We start from the raw sequence: 21994 nt of genomic DNA on the forward strand, positions 1-21994 counted from the left end.
CCAGCATGCAGGGAGGGCTTCATCAAGGAGGGGCCATCTCACAAAACCAGGCCTGGCAGGAGTCCATGGTCGTGGGGGCTGAAATAGCAGCTGCACCACTAGCCTCACTGGCTGCTGGCTGCTGGCTGCCCTGGGTGCCCACTCGTACCGCATGTAGCAGCCACAGCTGGAGCCACAGAACACACTATCCATTCTCTCATCATCCTTGTGCCAAGAACTCTTAAATCAAGGTGGGTGGAGCAAACAGAAGACATACAAAAGCAATAACAGAAGGTGCGGTAGGCATGCCTGTGTCACAGTTGGTTGAGATTACTTTTAAAGTTTCCAACACCAGATATCAAGTTCAAGAGAAAGACCAGCAATGGAATTTATAGATGCTACCATTCACTACAAAGATATGTAGTTGTTATAGTTGTTAGTTAATTTAAAACGTATCCATGCTGTCAGAAAAGGTAAGGTTTCATACTTTTTTTGACTGAATATATTTAGTCGATAAAAACAAGTAACCAGAGTTGCCAGTGTCAGGAGAAGTAGAGATGATATCAGTAAAATATAATATACACTACTGGTATACACATGTCACAGACTGTTTCTTAAATAAAAGCTAGCTTTGCCCCTGGAGGGTCCCTGGTGTCACACTCAAGCCCTGGCATCCATATAAGCAGGAAATCTGTTTATCTCTTGGAGTCCCTTGCCCCTTCCATACACGTAGAAATTTCAGGATGCTAAGTAATCTCAGGAGGGAATTCTGCTAGTATCTCTCTCACTGCTTTGATACTTTGGAGTCAAATGTGCTCCCTTAGAGCTGAAGAAATTAATAGCAGTGACTGGGGCTGGTGGGCTTAGCGTGAGCAGGCACAGCAAAGGCAGGCGAAGCAGTAGTAGCTGAAGCCTGGACAGCCTAGAGTGGCTTCCTCTGCCTGGGGCTGTGGTTTCTGCTGGCGTTTAAATCGGGTCCAAGTGATTAACTGAGGCTGGTCTCTGCCAGGACACCCCCTGCCCGGGAGCTTCCCTGGGTTCCAATCCCTTAGTTCCCACTGCAGCTCTTTCCATTTCATTTCCGGGCCTTTTCCCTATATCAGGTGCCCCATCCTGGATGCTGGTACTAGGGATGTCATGGACCCAAAACCACCTGACCTCCTACTTATCACCCCTTAGAAATAGAGGTCCCTTCTATTTTTAGACCCCAGCCCAGGCTCCGACTCTATCACCAAATGAGTGAAAGGGGAGGGAAAACTCATCAATAGTTATTCTTATAGGATCTCTAACCCTTACACCCTAAAGTCTTTTAGGTACAAGGCAATCGTCTACTTTTATGTGCAATGCTTTCTTGGAAAGATGAGTAACAGCTAAATGTGAGAATTTTGAAAGACTTCTTGGGATCTATTTCATGTGGGCTAAAAAACACATTGAATTATATATTCATGTTTACTAGTAGTGAAAGTGGTTGCTTCTTATGATAAAGAAATGGTAGGACAAAAATCAGAAAACAATTATTTTTCATAAGACAACAGATGAAACTCTTTGACTCTTTAAAATACAACCATTTATAGATTTTATAATACAAGACACAAAAAATTTAAGGATAAGTTCTACTCTGTGACTTTAAAAAAGTTTTGAAGATTTCAATGACATATTTCACAGAACGAGAACAAATATTTTGAAAATTTATATGGAACCACAAAAGGCCACACACAGCAATAGTAATCCTGAGAAAGAAGAACAAAGTTGGAGGAATCCCACTAATATCAAACTATACTATAAGGCCATAATAATCAAAATGGCATGGTACTGGCATAAAGACAGACACATAGATCAATGGAACAGAATAGAGAGCCAGGAAATAAACCCATGACTTTACAGTCAATTAATATTCAACAGAGGAAGCAAGCACATACAATGGGCTAAAGATAGTTTATTCAATAGATGGTGTTGGGAAAATTGGACAGATATGTTCAGAAAAATGACACTAGACCACCTTCTTATACCATATATAAGAATAAATTCAAAATTGACTAAAGACTTAAATGTTAGGCCCAAAGCTATAAAAATCCTAGAAGAAAACACAGGCAGCAAAATCTCTGACATTGCTTGTAGCAATATTTTACCAGGTATACCTCCCCAGGCAAGGGAAACAAAAGGAAAAAATAAACAAATGGGACATCAAACTAATGGGTTTTTGTATAGTCAGGAAAACATCAACAAAATAAAAAGACAACCTAAAGAAAGGGAGAACATATTTGCTGATACGTCTGGTTAATATCCAAAATTTATAAAGAATTTACAAAACTCAACACCAAAGAAAACAACAACTCAGTTTAAAAATGGGCAAAGGACCTGAATAGATGCTCCAAAGAGGACATACAAATGGCCATTAGACATATGAAAAGATGCTCAATCATCAGAGAAATGCAAATTAAAAATCACGAAGAGACACCGTCTCACACCTGGCAGAGTGGCTATCATCAGTAAATCCACAAGTGCTGGCGAGGATGCAGAGAAGAGGGAGCCCTAGTGCACTGTGGGTGGGAACGCAGACTGGGGCAGCCACTGTGGAAGGTAGTGCGGAGTTTCCTCAAAAAATTAAAAATGGATCTACCTTTTGACCTAGAGATCCCACTTCTGGAAATATGTCTAAAGGAACCCAAAACATTAATTTGAAAGAACATAAGCGCCCCCTTGTCATTGCAGTGTTAGTTACAGTCCCCAAGACATGGAGGCAAGTGTCCATCAGTAAAGGAGTGAGTAAAACAACTAAATGAGTGTAAATGAGTGGATTTGCACAATGGAATACTACTTGGCCATAAAAAAGAAGACAATTTACCTTCGCAACAATATGGATGGACCTGGAGAACATTATGATAAGTGAAATAAGCCAGTCAGAGAAAGACAAATACCATATGATTTCACTCATAGATGGAATATAATGAACAAACTGAAATAACAAGCAAAATAGAGACAGACTCATAGAGAGACGGATGACAGCTAAGGGTGGGGTGGGGGGAGGTTAGAGGGTGGGGGATTGAGCGGAAAGGAAACCAGACTCATGGGCACAGACGACAGTGTGGTGATCACAGGGGAAGGGGGGGAAGGGGACTACATGGTAATGGAAGAAAACACAACAAAAAATTAAGTAAAAATAAATAAATAAAGCTTTGAAGAGAAGTCAGTCATATATATATATCATTATATATACCATGGCATAATAATCCCATGTATAATATACACAACAATGTGGGTGCTCATTATATATATATATATATTCAGGAAAAAGAATGGCTTTGGAACTCCCAGCAACCACAGAAGAAGCCAAAGGCAATGGAGAAATGCTAATTTTTGAGGAAAATAGTTTCCAAATTAGAATTCTGTTCTCAAAATCTTATGTCTTGCAGTAGACATTAAGACACCTTTAGAAATCTAAGACATACTGACCAGGTGAGTTTGATACAGCAGAGGTTACTCTAGCCTGTCGTCTGAATGTTTGTGCTCCCAACACAAAAAATTATATGTTGAAATACCAATGTGCAGTGTAATTATGTTGGGTGGGGGATGTTTTGGAAGGCGATTAGGTCATGAGGATGGAGCCTCGTGAATTAGAGTAATGCCCTTCTTTAAAAAAAGATTCAGGGAAGCTCCCTTGTCCTTTCCAATATGAGAGGGCTCCCCGAGAGGCTGGCAGTCTGTAGTCTGGAAGAGGGCCCTCACCAGAACTCAAGAATGCTGGCACCCTGATCTTGGATTTCCAGCCTCCAGAATGGTGACAAATAAATTTTTGTTGGTTTTATGCCACCCGGTGTGTGGTATTCTATTACAGTAGCCTAAAAGACTGAGACACCAGTTCAAGCCAAAAGGTCTAGTTATGAGGTAGAGGGAGCTTACAGGCTGAGGAGGAGAAAATAGCCCATGCACCAAGGCGTGACACTGCAGCGGCCAGCACCCTAGCCCCGAGCTGCCCACCCAGGGAGTGTTGTCTCCCACGTAAGCCGAGACCCACTGGCTCCAGCCTCCACCTGCGCCGGTTCAGTGGACAGCTCAATCAGGCACTTGGGTCGCTCTGTGGACTCCAGAACCCCGCCCTGCTCCCTTCCCCAGATCTGCACCTGCCAAATGAAGGCCTCAGGCTCCACTCCTTTCCCAAATAGTCAGCTCTGGACCCGGACTTCGACTCTGACACGTGTTACTGATTGGTGGAATCAGAATCACATGTCTGCAATCAAGCAACTGGAAAATGACCTGGAAAATAGTCTCTGTTAAAAATGTAGCACTCACGGGCCCGGTCCGGTAGCTCCATTGCTTAGAGCATCACCCCACACACCAAAGTTATGGGTTGGATTCCCAGTTGGGGCTCACACAAAAATCAACCAACAACTGCACAAACAAATGGAACAACATACCAACATATTTCTCCCCACCCAAAATCAATTTTTAATGTAGAATTTACAAGGTGAGAAACTGCCTAAATGATGGGAAGGGGGTGTTCAAAATTTTGAGGCAGCCTGAATCACAAATGGCTATTACATGCAGACTTGAATTTTTGTCTTATGAACTCTGTCTTAGAAAACAGCCAAAACATGCTAGTTTCTTCACCAAACAAGGGAAAGAATTAAGAATCAGGGGGACACAGCATTAGATAATAGAAGGACAAACACAGGGAGGCCACAAAGGAAGTTGCCAAGATGATGACGGAGGGAAGACCCAAGCAGCACGGGTGTGAGCTTGCACAGCGGGATGTGGTGGGGGAGGGGGAGAATCAGATGGGTTACCTGATGCTTTCACCTGTACTGAAAGTACCCAGACCACTGAGACCCCGGAGATGCTCTCTCAGTGCTGGGGGTCCCACCGTGGGAGGCAGGGCAGTGCTTACATTGAAGAATGGAGGAGAAGGAGCTTGAAGGGATAGGGGGCACAGAGGCCTACTGAGCGAGAGAGGGACAAGCGTGAGCCCGGGCAGAATGGGGAGAGGAGGAATGCAGGGCTGGAGGCAGGGCTGAGGAGGTGTCAGGTCAGGCTGAGGTAGATTTATTGGGTCTCGGGCCTAGCGATGGCCTGCGAAAGGAGCAGCTTCTTATGAAGCCCCAGCATGGCTGTCTGCAGACTGTCAGCCTGGAAGTCATAAAGTTCTGGAGCCCTCCTAGGAGCACCAGGGACCTCACCAGGCTCCCCATGTCCACTCTGGCCCCCATGCTTCACCCTGTGTGCTGGGGAAACACAGAGGCTCTCCCGAGTGGCCACCTGATCCAGCTCTGCCTCAGGTTGATGGGGACAAGATAACTCAAGTGGTGGCCACCACTTCCCCATGCCCTGAGGTGAGCCCAGGAGCCTCAGGCTTTGGGGGCCTCTCCTGGAATTCTCCTCTGCACTGAGGCACCACCCACCAGGGCTAAAGCTACTACTAGTGCAAATGTGGCCATCTTTTCAAAAAGCCTCTTTTCCCAGCATTAGCTCCTGGTATTTATTTCTGAAGGGAGAGGCAGTCCCCAGCAGACCTGCAGTTGCCCTGGGAGGGAGTGGTGCATTTCCCCCTCCTGGCAGGAAACTCCAAGCAGGTCCTGTAAGCTCCACAGGGTGCAGTCACAGGTACCGGGAAGGTGGGCACTCTGGAGGAAAGAGAGAAAGAGAGAGAGAGAGAGGAAGGAAAGACGTAAGTTCATTCAGAGAATTACGACAGATAACAATTTGGGGAGGAAAGGTAAATATTAACTCTGAGAAAATATAATCTTATCATGCTCCATGTCTCAGGTGTGGGTAGCATTCTCGTGGGCATGACAGTGGAAGCACAGTACTGACAGTGGGAGCAGCCATACAACTATGCAGGCAGGTTGGGATTGTAAGGGAACAACAAGCAGTTGTGAGCAGTAAGTCCTCATCTTGTACTTTAGGAAGCCAAACAGAACATCTAACATGAAAAAAAAATCAAGAAACAGTAACATAAGCTTGTGTTAGAATGTGGAAGTAAACACAAAAAGAAAGGTTTTTGGTTTGTTTGTTTGTTTTAATGTCACAAATTGTTACCTTGAGCCCTGGCTAGTGTGACTCAGTGGATTGAGTGCCAGCCCGTGAACCAAAGGGTCTCCAGTTCAATTCCCAGTCAGGGCACATGCCTGGGTCGTGGGCCAGGTCCCCAGTTAAGGGTATGCAAGAGGCAACCACTCACTGATGTCTCTCTCCTTCTCTTTCCCCCTCCTTTACACTCTCTAAAATACATAAATAAAATCTTTAAAAATTGTTACCTTGAGAGGGCAGAATTTTGGAGTAAGAAGGGATGAAGACTGCTGTTTTCACTCTAAGCCTGATTTTATATATAACAATAAAAAATTTAATGCAGAAAAGAAGTGTCATTTGCAGCCTCTCTCCCCTAGAGATGCATACATTTGTCTCAAGCTCTCCCCTGTCCATGGTGCACCTGCTCATTCTGTAAACCATTCTGTCGTCCTGTCAGGATGACAGACTACTTCGGCCACTAGTTCCTTTCTGAAAATCAACCCTGGAGAAACGGTAGAAGCCAGAGGGAAACTTAGATTTGAGGAATTAACAAGAAAAAGTAAAATAAAATAAAACACTATGCAAAGTCCCTGGGGAGCCTGAAGATTCAGGAATTATTATATGGGGATGAGTGGGGAGTTGCAGCAGGAGAAAAAAGAGAGGAGTCTTAACCCCGGGCAACAGTAGCCACAGGTGGCTGTGAGAAGAGACATGAAAGAACAACTTTCTGTTCTGTTCTCCTCTCCCAGGATCACAGCCTGTCAATCACCGTGGAAACTGGCAGGGGCAGCAGGGTACATGGAGGGCAGTGCAAAAGCCCTGGGGGAGGAAGGGGGGTGAAAGGGTGGGTGTGTGTATACCAACCAGATACCCTTGGGTAGTCACTGCTGTACCTCTCCCACTCCAAACCCCCATGGAGAGACCGTTCCTGGAAAGCTGAGAATGGTGAATACAGACAGAGAGCTGCTTACCAATGGGGACACAGTCTAAGAAATGCGTTTTTAGGTGATATGTCACTGTGTGACCATCATAAAGTTTACCTACAGAAACCTGAGTGTAAAGGCTACTACACACCTAGGCTATACGATGTATAGCCTATTGCTCCTAGGCCACAGGCCTATACAGCATGTTACTGTACGAAACAACACAAGATTAAATCAAACACAAGAGAAAATGGTGCAATCGAGAGATGCAAGAAACAAATATACAAGGCTTCTGCCAACATACATGGCACACTGCAAACCTTTTTATAAGTAGAAAGAGTGCACTCTAAAATAATAAAAGTGTAGTAAATATGTAAACCAGTAACATAGCCACTCATTATAGAGTATTATATACTATACATAATTGTATGTGCCACACTTTTATATGACTGGCAGCACACTAGGTGTGCTTACTGCAACATCACCACAAACATGTGAGTAACGTGTTGTACTTGACATCACTAGGTGGTAGGGATTTTCAGCTCCATTAGAATTAGAAGAGGAGATGGCACAAGTAATTAAAATAATGAAGATGAATCTATTAAGAAGTTAAGGCTGATATCAGCAATACGAAGCAAGAACAAGAAAACATAAAAAAAGACCCCACCTGAGTACTAGTTATGAAATATGTAATAGCTGAAATGAATAAAACAACAGATAAGATATATAGCAAGATGAATATAGGTGACGGCATAAATCAGTGAGTTGGAGGACCAGATAGATGGGAACTCCCCTAGAAGTCAGCGGGAAGGGTGAAGAGGGAGAGGAAGCTGGGAGTTACGGCGGCTGCAGGGAGAAGTGCTGCCGCCCCAGCAGGGACCTGGTGCTGGTGTCGGTTTGGCTGAACTTCCTGTGCGTTTTCAGTCACGACGGGCCGTGCGCGAGATCCCTGGGATCGTGTTCCAACTGATCATCTCTCTTCATTACCTCTGGGAAATTCTTTAATTCTTTCCATGTCTTTGATGTTTTTGGATTTTATTCTGACTTTTCTTATGTCTTTTTGGTTTTTTCTCTCTTTCTGGATATGGATGTAATAGAGTTCAATCAGAGAAGCCAGACCATTAGGAGATGTGTGTGTACACAGTAACATATAAACACACACACACATATGAGCTTATTATGTTATTTGTCAGCTAGGAGGAATATCAGGTATCGATATGTTTAAGAGTTATTAGGAATAAGTAAACATGAGTAAGAGTCTTAAAGGCAACCGCATTTGAACAAAAATAGAATAACTATGAGGCAACCATACATTGATATTTCTCTCCCTCTCTCCTTCCCCTCCCCTCTAAAAGATGAATAAATAAAATCTTAAAAAAATACTCTGATGGTATTAAGAAATAAAAATTAAATCCAAAAATATCTTTGAGAAACACTCTTAAAACCAAAAGACTCAAAAAGGTTGAAAATAAAAAAGTAAAAGACCAAAAAAAAAAATCTCATGAAAGAAATCTATACTAGTAATTATAACAGCCAAAGAATTGAAGGTAAAGGTAAACAAAACAACAAAATGAAAAGAGATAACCATCACGAACACATTCATGCGAATGAATAATAGGTCACAGTAACTGACAGCATCCAGAAACATATAAACACCCGCAGCTTTAACCCCCAGCTATCAGAAATGCGTGACACAGAAGAATGCCATATTTGCCATGTGCAATGCTCACCTTTTTGCCCAAATTTCTGAGGGAAATGTAAGGATGCACACTCTATGTGGGTACAATGATTACATACCATGGGTATAATGACAGGCATAATAATCCCATGTATGATGTGCACAAACATGCAGGTGCTCGTTATACACAGCAAGATACAGTAAGCAGATTTTTATCTAAAAATATAATGAGTGGGGTTATATGATTACTTATATTATTTAGATCTTTGATAGGTATGTTCTAATGGCATGCTGTGTACAAATAAGATTTTTGAGATATATGCTACAAAAGTTCATGCAGCAAACAGCAAATATACATTTTTAGGAGTATGGACATATGTATGGGAGTTTATTAGGCCTACAGGAGATCTCAAAAAAGTCTCTAGAAACAATATCTTGTAGATTATATCTTTCAAAGATAATGAAATGACATTAGAAATGAGTAACAGCATTTTTTTAAAGGTCACATATTTTGAAAATACCATAGTATTAAATAACTCATCGGTCGAAAATGAAATTATAATCAAAATGAAAAAATATCTAGAGTTAAATGAACATGAAAACACAGAATGTATGGGACATATCAAAAGAAGTATTTAGAAGAACATTTATACCCTTAAATATGTTTATCAGGAGACATACTGGGCAACTCCTTTGCCCATTTCATGATGGGTGATTTATGATGGCACCTGCCCACACCGCACTGAATGTTCCATAGTTTTTGACAAAAAAAAAAAAGCGCATAAAAATGGCATGACCCCCATGCTCCAACCTCCCTATTCACCTGATCTTGCCCCCAAGCAATGTTTTCTTATTTCCCAGAATGAAAAAAGTCCTCAAAGAGAAACGTTTTGCCAATGTGGAAGAGGTGAAACAAAAAACAGCAGAAGCACTAAAAGGCATCAAAGTTGATGAGTTGAAAACCTGTCCTGAGCTGTAGAAAAAATGGCTCTATAGGTGTATTGCATCAAATGGAGAGTACTTTGAAGGTGACTAGCTTAAACATGTAAGAATAAATACACAGTTTTTAAAAAATAAATTAGTTTTCTCAGGTTCCCCCTTGTAGGCTCACAAGAAATTCAACTAGCCATTAAAACTCCAGTCTTCTCCTGTGGGAGCCGTCAGGCTGAGGGGTGTGCGGCCTCTCCTGTCCACACCATGGTGGGTGCTCGTCCATGGACATCGGTGTACTTCAGATAGGGGGACTCATCCAGAGAAAATGTCACTTTGTCTGCTGTGTTCAGGGCTCCCATTTCACCAGATATTGTGAACTTTTTTCACAACAACTTGTGCAAAAACAGCAGATACATAGCTCCCTGTTATCAATGAATTAGCAGAGCTGTGGCTTGAATTCCCAGAGTTTGAGGTGGTGGGACTCATCATCCAGCCAGGGTGCTTTTAGACATATAGGTCATGTGGACCACATATTTACACTCACAAAAATCTAGTGCTGTTGGCACTGCATAATAAACACACCTTGGAAGCTGTCTGTTCTGTCCTTCTGTCCTGGCTGTCTCAACATTACCATCATTCATCATTTATAAAGGTCATAGTATTGCAGAAGTTCCTAAATTTTCTCTGGTTGTTGAAGATAAAGTCAAAGGCTACAAGAAAACCAAGGAGACTGTTCTGCTTCTTAAAAACTTCAGGCCTGGAATGATGGCAAAAAGGTTTATGCCTCTCAGCGAATGACAGCTAGAAAGGGCAAAAGGAGAAACTGCCATCATATCCAGTGCAAAGGACCTTGCATCATGTACAATGAGGACAACAGTACCACCAAAGCCTTTAGGAACATTCCTGGAATTACTCTGCTTAATATGAGCAAACTGAACTTTTTGAAACTTGCTCCTAGTGGGCACGTGACCGTGTCTGCCTTTGGACTGAAAGTGCTTTCCACAAATAGATGATCTGTGATGGTACTTGGCGTAAAGCTGCCTTCCTCAACAGTAACTAGCAATACAACCTTCCCATGCACCAGATGCTCACTGCAGACCTTAGCAGAGTCTTGAGAAGCCCAGAGATCTAAAGAACCCTTCATGCACCGTGTAAAAAGATTCATCACAGAGTCCTGAAGAAGAAGCCACTGAAAGATCTGAGAATCATGTTGAAACTAAACCCACATGCAAAGACCATGCACCAGAACACCATTCTTCTCCAGGCCAAGAACCACAGGCTCCAGCTGAATTAAGCAGAAGCAGCACTAGAAGCCAAATCAGATAGATAAGAAGGGCATTCCAGACAAGAAGCCTGTTGTAGGAAAGGAAGGAAAGAAGTCTGTTGGCATTACAAAGCAGAAAAAGCCTTTGGTAGGGAAAAAATGTTGTAGCTACCAAGAACCCAGCAGCTAAGAAGAAACCATCCCCCCCGCCCCCCGAAGAAAAGAAGCCTGAGGCATAAACTTAAATGTGTTCATTCCATAAAGATCAAATCACCTTGGACAGCTAATTTTGAATTAAAAATCTGATCAAAGGCAAAACAAAGAAACAAACAGAAAAACAGCAAACGAAACTTTATCCCAAAGATCTCTAGACCTGAGTGCTTTTAAAATGGACTCTATCCAGTTTTCAAAAACACAAATCCTATATTATATATGTGTTCCAGAAAATGCAAAAAGGAACAGTAGTTCTCAGTTCATTTTATGAAGCTAATACAATCCCTTTTTCCTTCGTACTTCTGGACTTTGAGCCATGGTTCAGGAAGTTGTCCTCGCTCCCAGGTTATAGAGAAATTCATCCATGTCCTTCCTAGTACATGTATGGTTTCATTTTATGTTCACGTTTATGTCTCTGATCCATTTGGAATTTGTTCTGCCCTATACTATAAATAATAGACCCAAATTTCTCTATTCCCATATGGCCTCACAGTGGTCTGCTGGTGCTGGCAAGTGCCCGCTCAGGTGAGCTGGTTGTTAAATTTTCAGAAATTTTGTGAGCTGATTGCTAAACACAGCCAATATTACCAAATAGATCCTAGAAACTTACAATGAAATAAATCATATTAAAAACAAACCTCATCGCTTCCTAATTATTTTCATATATTTTTCCATCAAAAAGGCTCTTGAGTTATTGACATTTACAGAGTCTCCATGGTAGAAATACTACAGCATGATATGCTGCTGCGCATCTCTCCCACTCTGATAGTGAACATTATACCATAGCATGAAATTAGCTATGGTGGAAGTATTCACACCACAGAAGCTGACGACGCGAAAGTCAGGGCTTCACGCGTTGTTTTGTTGACTGGGTTGAAGGGCCAATAGGCCAAATCCAGCCTATCACTTGCTTTCATAAATAAAAATGTATTGGAACACAGGCATACCCATTTGTTTAAGCATTGTCCATGGCTTCTTTTGTGATATAATGACAGAGTTAAATACTTGAGATAGATACTACATAGGCCTAAGACCCTAAAATATTTCTTACCTGCCCCTTACAGAAAGTTCACCAACTCCTGGTGTGGACTTAAAATGAAGGAGAAAATGCTACCAAAAACTAATCTTAAAAGTGCATCATGAATAGCACAAAAAATTGGAGAAGTAATGTTTCAATATTTAAAAACTATTGTCTGATTCAACAAAGAAGTCACATCATTGACAAATAAGTCACAATTGAATATTATGTCTTTCTCATTTTACTTCCACCTTATTCATTAATATAAATGAAAATATCTACCTACATTCATGTGAAAAGTATACTCATCAGTTGCAACCAGGGGTTGGTTATGGATAAGAGTTGAGAAAAAAATCAAGAAAGCATTCTTTAAGAATGAATTAGCTATGTGGAGTTTATAATTGAGTGTTGTATTTTGCTCATTGTACATTCTTTCTGTCAGTAAAATTTGTAATATATGTATATGTCTGTTAAACATATTTACCAGCTCAACATTGGCTACACAGAATCTCAGTTTTATTTATTAAAATGTATGCTCTGGTTTAAAGTTAATACAATGGAACCATTATCTATGATACCTATCCAACACTATAAAGCAAGTAACAATGTTTCAATAATTTGGTCAGCTGAACACATTGACAAATATTATACTAAATTTTCCTAATTGTGCTAATATTTCTATAAGTAACCATAGTCATTTCTCTNTGGAGTTTATAATTGAGTGTTGTATTTTGCTCATTGTACATTCTTTCTGTCAGTAAAATTTGTAATATATGTATATGTCTGTTAAACATATTTACCAGCTCAACATTGGCTACACAGAATCTCAGTTTTATTTATTAAAATGTATGCTCTGGTTTAAAGTTAATACAATGGAACCATTATCTATGATACCTATCCAACACTATAAAGCAAGTAACAACGTTTCAATAATTTGGTCAGCTGAACACACTGACAAATATTATACTAAATTTTCCTAATTGTGCTAATATTTCTATAAGTAACCACAGTCATTTCTCTATTATTAAAAATACTTATTTCTATGGTACTTGTCTTTCTCTGACTGGCTTATTTCACTTAACACAATCCTTTTCATGTCCACTCATGCTGTCACAAAGGGTAAGATTTTCCTCTTTTTTTATGGCTAAGTGGTATTCTACTATGAAAACATACCAGAGCTTTTTTATCCACCCATCTGCTGATGAACACTTGGGCCATTTCCAGAAACAACCATGTGATTTCCCTCATATGTGGAATCTAATAAACAAAATGAACTAATATGCAAACTAGAGACAGATTCATAGATAGAGAGCAAGCTGACATCCATTGGGGGTTGGGCTCAGTGGAGGGAGTGGAGGGATTGAGCAAAAAAAGGGATAAAAGAGAACTCATGGCCACAGACAACAGTGTGGCGATTGCCAGGGGATGGAGAGGTGGAGCAGGGTGTAGAGGAAATAAATGGTGATGGGCGGAGACTTGACTTGGGTGGATGGAGACCTGATTTAGGATGGTGAACACACAATACAATGAACAGATGAAGTGTTGTGGAACTGTGCAACCTGAAACCTGTATAATTTTGTTAACCAGTGTCATCCCAATACATTCAATTTAAAAATAAATAAACAAAAGCACCTTATCAGTTCTGCTCTGTACAAACTCAACTACCTGGATAATTAAAGTTCTTTTTGTAGATTATTTGGATTCAAGGCCAAACTGTACTCAAATTAACTGGACAACTAGTGCAATGGTGTTTGTCATTGGGGATTGAAGTGGGTTTTTAATTCCATATGTAATTGCCACCACCAGAACAATGTGGATATTTCATTTAAGAACTAGAAGCAGTCTCCCTTTCAGAATAAAATCTAAATTCTAAAATTTAAAAAAATCTTATTTAAAAATGTATTCTTCCCTTTTGATTTGAGATGCTGTCTTTATTATATACTAATCTCCACACATGCAGTTTCATCTACTTATTTTTCTATTTTGTTCAATTAGTCTGTATGTCTAGCCAGGTATCAACACCAAACCGTCCTAATTATAGAGGGTTTGTAGTTGTAACATTTGGGAACTGCAACCCTTCCCATTCTCTCACTCATTTGCTCTTTTCTGTTGGGGTATTATAACTAGGTATTCTTGTTTGTTTTCTCTTTCAGATAAATTTTATAATTGACTTGTCTAGCTCCAGGGGTAGGGGAGAGTGGTGAATCTAATGATATTCTTATTAGGCTTTCATAAGTTTATAAATTAAAACAGGGAAAATCAATACTTCTTATGTTGAATTATTCTATCCAAGAGCAAGGCACATTTTTCCATTTGTTAAAATTGGTTTTTGTAATTTTTAGATATATTTTTCTCATACATGCATTAGATAATTCTAATCAAATTTTATTTTGGCACTCTTTTTTTTAATATCATAAAAAGGATCCTCTCCTCCATTACATTTTATAATTGTTTTTATTTCTATTATGAAAGTTATTTTGTAACATTAGTTTTATAAGGTAGTGTATTACTAAATTATTTTATTGTTTGAGGTAAAATTTAATTAATTCTTTTGAGTTTTTCCAGCTGTATAGTTTTGTCATCTAAAAACATAGTTCTTATTCTTCATTTTCAGTTATTGTATCCTCCCATTGTTTTATCTAATTACAGTGGTTAACAGCTTCAAAATTATGTCATGTAGGAGTAGAAATTGTCTGACTGATTTATGTCTAGTTGCTGACTTTAGTAGGAAAGACTTAGTGTCTTCTCACTAAGTAACATGTGCGGTAGGGGGCTGAAATTTATATATATAAAATCATATTGAAGAAGAAGAGTAAGCCGAATAACAGCTCTCAAAGATATCAGGTCCCATTCCCTAGAGCCTATAAGTCTTACCTTATAGGGCAAAGACTCGCAGATGTAATTGAATTAAGGATTTTGAGATGGAGAGATTATCCTGGATTATACTTGTGGGCCCTCACTGAAATCATATATATCCCTATGAGAGAAAGGCAGAGGGAGATTTGATACATACAGGAGAGAAAGTAATGTAACCATGGCGGCAGAGATTAGTGATGTGGCCACAAGCCAAGGAATGTTGGCAGCCACCAGACCATGCAAGAGGCCAGGAAAAGGTTTTCCTCTAGAGTCTCCAGAGGGTATGCGGCCATGCCAACTCCTGGATTTGGTCCACCACTACTGCTTTAGAACTTTTGGCCTCCAGCACTAATGAAAAAACTACACTTTCTGTTGTTTTATACCACCAAATTTATGATGACGTGAACACTTAAAACAACATGCGAGAACCATGTAATCATCTACCTATAAAAATTTAAAACAATTGAAATAATTATCATAACTACTCAGATAGCTAAGCATGATTGCCAAACACAACATTAACTTAAAAATTTTAAACTTATAAAATGATAAAAGGCATATTACAAAATATAATAAAGCCCTATTAATGGTCCAAAACTATAAGTAGCTAGGAATGAATTTATCCAATATTGTATAACACTGCTATGGGGAAAATAAAAATGCAATGAAGGATATAAATTTGGCCTAAATAAATAGAGAGACAATTCATATTCTTGAGTGGGGTTACTTAATATTATGAAGATGATAATTATCCCCAAATTAATCTACAAGTGCAGTGTAATACCAATCAAATGCCAGATGTATTTTTTGAAAATTGATAAATTGAGTATAAAAATTTAGAAGAACAAATGTTCACAAATAGCTAAACAATGAAAAAGAAAACCTAAGAAGGAAACTCATAGTAACAGACTGTGAGATGTTCAGCGAAGCCATTATTTAAAAAGAAAAGTGTATTTGCTCTGAAATAGACAGATAGACGAAAGCAACAAGATAAAATAATCAATAGCAGATCCAACCACTTTCAGAGTGAAATCCAGAAACTATCCAATCCAGAATTGCAAAAAAAGTATTTGCAATTCAAGTAACACCAGTAATCAATGGGGAAAGAATGAATTATTTGCAGTCAGAATTAGAAGAATTAATTTACCACATGAGGAAAAATAGAGTAACTGTTGGACCAAGACTGGTCACAAGTATAACAAAAACCGAAATGTGAAACACAAAGATATAAAGTTAATGGGAGAAAATATAGAAGAATACCTTTGTACCTCAGAAGTGAGAACGAACTTTTAAAACAAAATCCCAAAGACACAAACCATAAAGAAATATTTATGAACTTGATTAAAGCAAAACTAAGAATTTCTAGTCAACAAACAAAATGATGGCTAGAATGAGCAGACAGAAAATTGGGAGAGGATATAAGCAAAATAAAAAACTAATAAGGTACCAATATGCAGAGTATTTACAGAAGTCTTGCAAAGCAACTACAAAAAGATAAGAACTTCAGAAGAAAATAGACAAAGAATATAACCAAGTAATTTACTGAAAGGAAACAAAAGGCTAAGGAGCACATGAAACCATATTCTGTTTCTTATTCAGTGAACTGAAATTTAAACAAAAGGAGATCACAACTTCACAACTTCATCTGAAGATTTAATGTAATCTCAATCAAAATTCCAGCAAGTTATTTTATGGATATCAACAAACTAATTCAAAGTTTATATGGAGTGACAAATGGCCAAGAATAGGCAGCTTTATAGTGAGAAAGAACAAAATCAGAATAACTACCCCAAATTAAGACTTACTATAAATGTACAAATTAATAGAGTGCAGTATGGGTGAAAGAATAGACATATATAAACCAATGAAACAGAATGGAGGGCCTGGAAACAGACACATACAAATGTAATCACTGATCTTGGACAAAGGCTCAAAGGGGAAAAGTTGTTCTTTTGAACAAATGCTGTTAGAGCAACTAGACACTCACATACAAAAAAAAATAATGAACCTTACACACTTCACAAAAATTAATTCAAAATGGATCACTGACCTCAGTGTAAAATGTAAAATTATAAATCTCTTAGAACATAACATAGAAGAAAATATAGATGAACTTGGGTATGGCAATGACTTTTTAAACACAACACCAAGGGTGTCATCCATGAAAGAAGTAACCGACAAGATGGACTTCATTAAAAATAAAAACTTCTGCTTTACAAAGAACACTGCCAAAAGAATGGGAAGACGAGCCAAAGACTGGGAAAAAGTATTTGCAAATACACATCTAATAAAAGAACATTATTCAAAATATACCAAGAATTCTTAAAACTCAACAATAAGAAAACTAAAAACCAAATTTAAAAAATACACAAAAGACCTGAACAAAAATCTCACCAAAGAAAATACACAGATGGCAAATAAACATATAAAAAGATGAGCCAAATTCCCCTGGCTGGTATGGCTCAGTGGATTAAGTGCTGGCCTACTAACCAAAGGGTCACCGTTTCAATTCCCAGTCAGGGCACATGCCTGGGTTGTGGGCCCAGTCCCCAGTTGGAGGTGTACAAGAGGCAACCACATACTGATGTTTCTCTCTCTTTCTCCATCCCTTCCTCTTTCTCTAACAAGAAATAAATAAAATACTTTTTAAATTTTTTAAAAAGATGCTCCACCTCATAGGTCATTAAGGAAACACAAATTAAAATAACAATGAGGTATCACTGCACACATATTAGAATGGCCAAAATTCAGAGCACTGATAACACCAAGTGCTGGTGAGGATGTAGAGCAACAGGAACTCTCATTCATTGCTGGTGGGAATGCGAAATTGTATAGCCACCCTGGAAGACACTTTGGTAGTTTCTTACAAAACTAAATGTACTCTTACATATGTATGATCCAACAATGGCACTTCTTGATATTTACTGAAATGAACTGGATATCTACACAGATGTTTACAGTAGCTGCATTTTAGTTGACATAACTTGGAAGTAATCAAGACATTCAGTACATGGATGGATAAACTATCCAAATGGGAGAACAGAGGAGGGTCTCCTCACATAGTGGAGAAAGCACCACAGAAGAAAAGAATAGTGTGTGCAAATGGATGGTGGCAATAGGACTTACTTGGAGAACTGCGTTTAGAACTCTGGTAAAATCACAGTTTAGAATGAGAAATGAGAGCTCTTGGAGATGAATCTACAGCAGGAGACGGGGTCAGGTCAATCCATAGATGACTGTAGGTGAGGATAAGGAGTTTGAATGTGGACCTTAGGGAAACTCAGAGCCACTGAAAAATGTGAAGCAAGGAAGGGAGTGACTTGATTGGATATGTGTTTAGAACAATCACTCTAACAGCAATATGGGGGAAAAAGGGGGACAGGAAGGAGGGAGCCATTTAAAAGGATGTTGCAGTATTCCTGCTAGTTTTCATGAGTTTGTAAAAGACTGTGGTAGCCTGACTCTCTTAGTGGATTAGGCATCCAACTATAAGGCCAGAAGACTAGATAAAATGGTTCCCGCAGATCCTTTGCAGCTCTATGACTTTAAAATCCCACTTGTTTCATATTTAATCAAAGAAGGGAGTGATGAGGCATAAGCAGAGAAATTTGCAAATTTTGTATCAATATGCAGAACTCACATTTCAGCAGACAGAGCATTAAAGGCTATACATGATGCTAATTGCCTAGATAATTCTCTGTGATCAACCATACTGTACAATTAATGATATGTTTTCAAATTCAGCATTGCTGTCTTTAAAAGTTCTAGTGTTTGAAAATTTATGGAAAAACTTAAATTTAATGCTGAATATTCTAAACAGGGGCAGAAATATTTTAACTTCTCTTGAGTTACTCCTGCATCTCTCATGCAAAATAAGATTGGATTTGATAGGAAAATCTAGGACAGTGCCATGACAATTACCAGGCTTAGCCTTAATTCCAGTTAGGCTTTATATAACTCCAATCAGACCAAAAGCAGAGGGCTGTAGGAGCAGAGATGGATGCTCACCTCTGCCTCTTGTTATCAGAGTGTTCCGACTCCAGCAGCAATGAGACACGACGTGAAGCCACTGGGTCTCAGCCTCAGCCACATGTTAGAATCACTTGAGGATTTTTTTACAAATTACTGGTCCCTAGCCCCTATCCCTAGAGTTCCTGATTTAAGTGGTTTGGAGTGAGAAGGCTTTACAATCTCCCCAGATCATTCTACTATGCAGCCAGGATTAAGAACTACTACACTAAATAATTATCAAGGTAAGTCTGAAGGTGCTACCCAGGCATAGCTACAACCTGGAAATGTGCTCTGAGTGACTGGCTGTCCAGTCATTCTTGTGTATTTGGGTTGTTTTGTGGTTTGGCAAAAACAATGGACTGCAAAAGGCCACAGTGTTTTTCTAAATTCTGTTTGGTGATTTTATAGAATATTTTTTAATGAATGAGGTGGAAGTAAGGGGGGAAGGAGGGGAGGGAGGAAATGCAAAGATCCTACCAAGAGAGTTCTCGCGTAAGAATTTGAGAGCCTCTGGGTTTAAGGAGCAGGGCCCAGTATAAGAAAACAGCAGTTGTGAAAGACACCACCTGCTTCCATCCTGCTTTGGAGGTATTTTCAGCTCTATCATAATTACAGTCTTCTACATTTATAACTTGGAATCGCCAGATTTTTTTAAGGATCATGGATCATCATATTGCCAAATGACCTGTTCTCTCTCTCTCTTTTTAAAGAAGTCCCAAATCCACAGAAGACTTTTATGGCATGTTTAAAGTAACATAACTCGGTCTTTAGAACCATCCAGCATCTTGCTTCCGTACTGGACAATTCAAAGATCTTACTCATCAGCTTTCTGCACTGCTCCTTTTTCAGAGATATATCATCCAAAATCTTTCTGATATCTTTACTTTTAACTGTTGTGGCTGAATCAAAGCAGCTAAATTTGATACAAATTTGATGTCATTTCCTTTGAGACTTAACTTATCTTTCTGGTTTTGAAATACTGAATAAGCAATGCCTGGCCTCATTTGAACCCTGCAACTGTGTTTTTTACCCCCAAAATTTGAGATTTCAACAAGAGATGTATTCTCATAACAATGTTATGGGGAAGTGAAAATACATAAACCGCACTTTGTAACAGAAGCCCTGTGCCTCACCCTTGATCGTGTTCTGTAGGTGACTACAGGCAGGCTGAACCATAGCCACTGCTATAAACTGAAAGAGCAGCCTGCCACTGCTATTTCCCCACTGCTATAGATGGAAAGTTTCTGTCTCCCCCAAACATGTTGAAACCTAGTCTACAATATGGTGGTGTTTGGAGATGAGGATTTGGAGAAGTGATTAGGCCATGAGGGTGGAGCTCTCACAAATGGAATAATGCCCTTATGAAAGAGACTCCAGAGAGTCCCCTTGTCCCTTCTGCCATGAGAGGACACAGCAAGAAGACAGCCATCTATGAACCAGGAAGCAGGTCCTCACCAGACACCAACTTTGCCAATGCCTTGATCCCACCATTTGTCAACCCAGAGCCTGTTGCTCTTTCCAAGGAGACTGAGTTCTACATTGATGTGATTCAAGTCCCTCTACAGGACACCTCAGGGACCTTTCTCAATAACTATGTGTCCCTTCAGAGTAATGTCAACATACTCTGGAACATCGACAGTCTGATTGCTTAAGAGGGTCTTCACGCTCACAGATGTGGAAAAGAGCTGAGGCCTCTTGATATTGATATAGATAGGGGTTTTATTGATGGTATCTTTTCTTTTTGTCATTGTAAAAATATTATTATATAAAAATATAATTATGTATTGGCTTCTTAGTGCTGCCATAACACTATACTATAAACTGAGTGTCTTGAACAACAGAAATTTGTTGTACCACAGCTCTAGAGCTCAGAATTCTGAAATCAAGGAGTCCTTTCTTACCTCTCTCTAGCTTCTGCCAGTTTGCAAGCAATCTTTGGTGTTTCTTGGCTTACAGCTGCCTTCACTGTCACGTGGTATTCTGTGTGTGTGTGTGTGTTTGTGTGTGTGTGCATGTCACTGTCTTTATACAGCTGTCTTCTTCTAAGGACACCGGTCGTACTAGATCAGGGGTCTCTCCTACTCCAATATGACTTCATCTTAACTACTTATATCTGTAATGACCTTATTTCCAAATAAGTCCACATTCTAAAGGAGTAGGGGTTAGGATTTCAACCTATCTTTGTGAGGGACACAATTCAACCCATAACACTATACAACTAGATTATTTGGGGGGATTAAATATACAAAATCTAAATTTTTAGAGAAGTTGATTCATTAACTTCTATATGCCAAGATACCATTTGGCGAAGCCATTCCGTATCAGGTGCTCTTCACAAAAGGCCCAAAGATGAGGTGAAGCTCTGCAATAAAAAGAGAAAGCCATGACTAGAAGAACATGCCCTTAGGACTCTTCCTCTATGATGTATCCTTTTTTCAATTAAAGCAAAAGAGAAAAATGAAAGAAAATTTCTCTCTTTGTTATTCTTTACCAAACTTTAGTTGAGAGTTTATCATAAAACCTTGAGTCATGTTGGGAAGAGAATGTTTTTAGGAATATGAAAGGTTCCCATCTTTGTTGGTGCAAAATATAAGAATCTAAAAAGACTGAGGGGGAAAAAAGGCACTGTCATTTTTTAAAGCTTTTTTTTCTGTTTGCAGTTCTTATAACAACTTGCAACAGAAAGACTTTGATGATAAAAATGTTATTCCTCAAGGTTTTTATTGGTAAAGTGACCCCTATATTTTCTATGCTATTGAATAAAATTCTATCCTTCAATCTATTGAACCAAAAAGAGTATCTCTATCTAGAATCTAATGTCATGAAACCAAAGAGAAAAAAGTTTAGAATTTTTTCCCCTTTCATATAAACTTACACCAAAATAAGATTAAAGAAAGAGATATAAAGAGGTAGGTAGGTAAATATCAAAACTGCAAGTTATATTTTCCTTTTCCATTACTCCTATAACAGAGTAATCACTCCCAGACTAGCTAAGAAGACATCAAGTACGGAACCGTCTCTTCAAAGAAGGTCACCAAGGCTTTACCTGGGAACTGGGCAAGGATGTCCTCAACTAGATTGCCCCAGCCCCAGGGGAACATAGTCATGTTCATGCC

General features: G+C 39.2%; 2 pseudogenes; one reads left to right on the forward strand and one right to left on the reverse strand.

Moving 5' to 3' along the window:
* Positions 1-9780: 9780 nt before the first annotated feature.
* LOC118975297 (60S ribosomal protein L4-like) lies at positions 9781-11019 on the forward strand (annotated as a pseudogene).
* Positions 11020-19692: 8673 nt separating this feature from the next.
* On the reverse strand, positions 19693-20626 carry LOC118975301 (60S ribosomal protein L9-like; annotated as a pseudogene).
* Positions 20627-21994: the final 1368 nt, after the last annotated feature.

The sequence above is a fragment of the Sturnira hondurensis genome, unplaced genomic scaffold (assembly GCF_014824575.4).
Source record: "Sturnira hondurensis isolate 20B ecotype Veracruz unplaced genomic scaffold, ASM1482457v3 Scaffold0001509, whole genome shotgun sequence".
Taxonomy (NCBI): Eukaryota; Metazoa; Chordata; class Mammalia; order Chiroptera; family Phyllostomidae; genus Sturnira; species Sturnira hondurensis.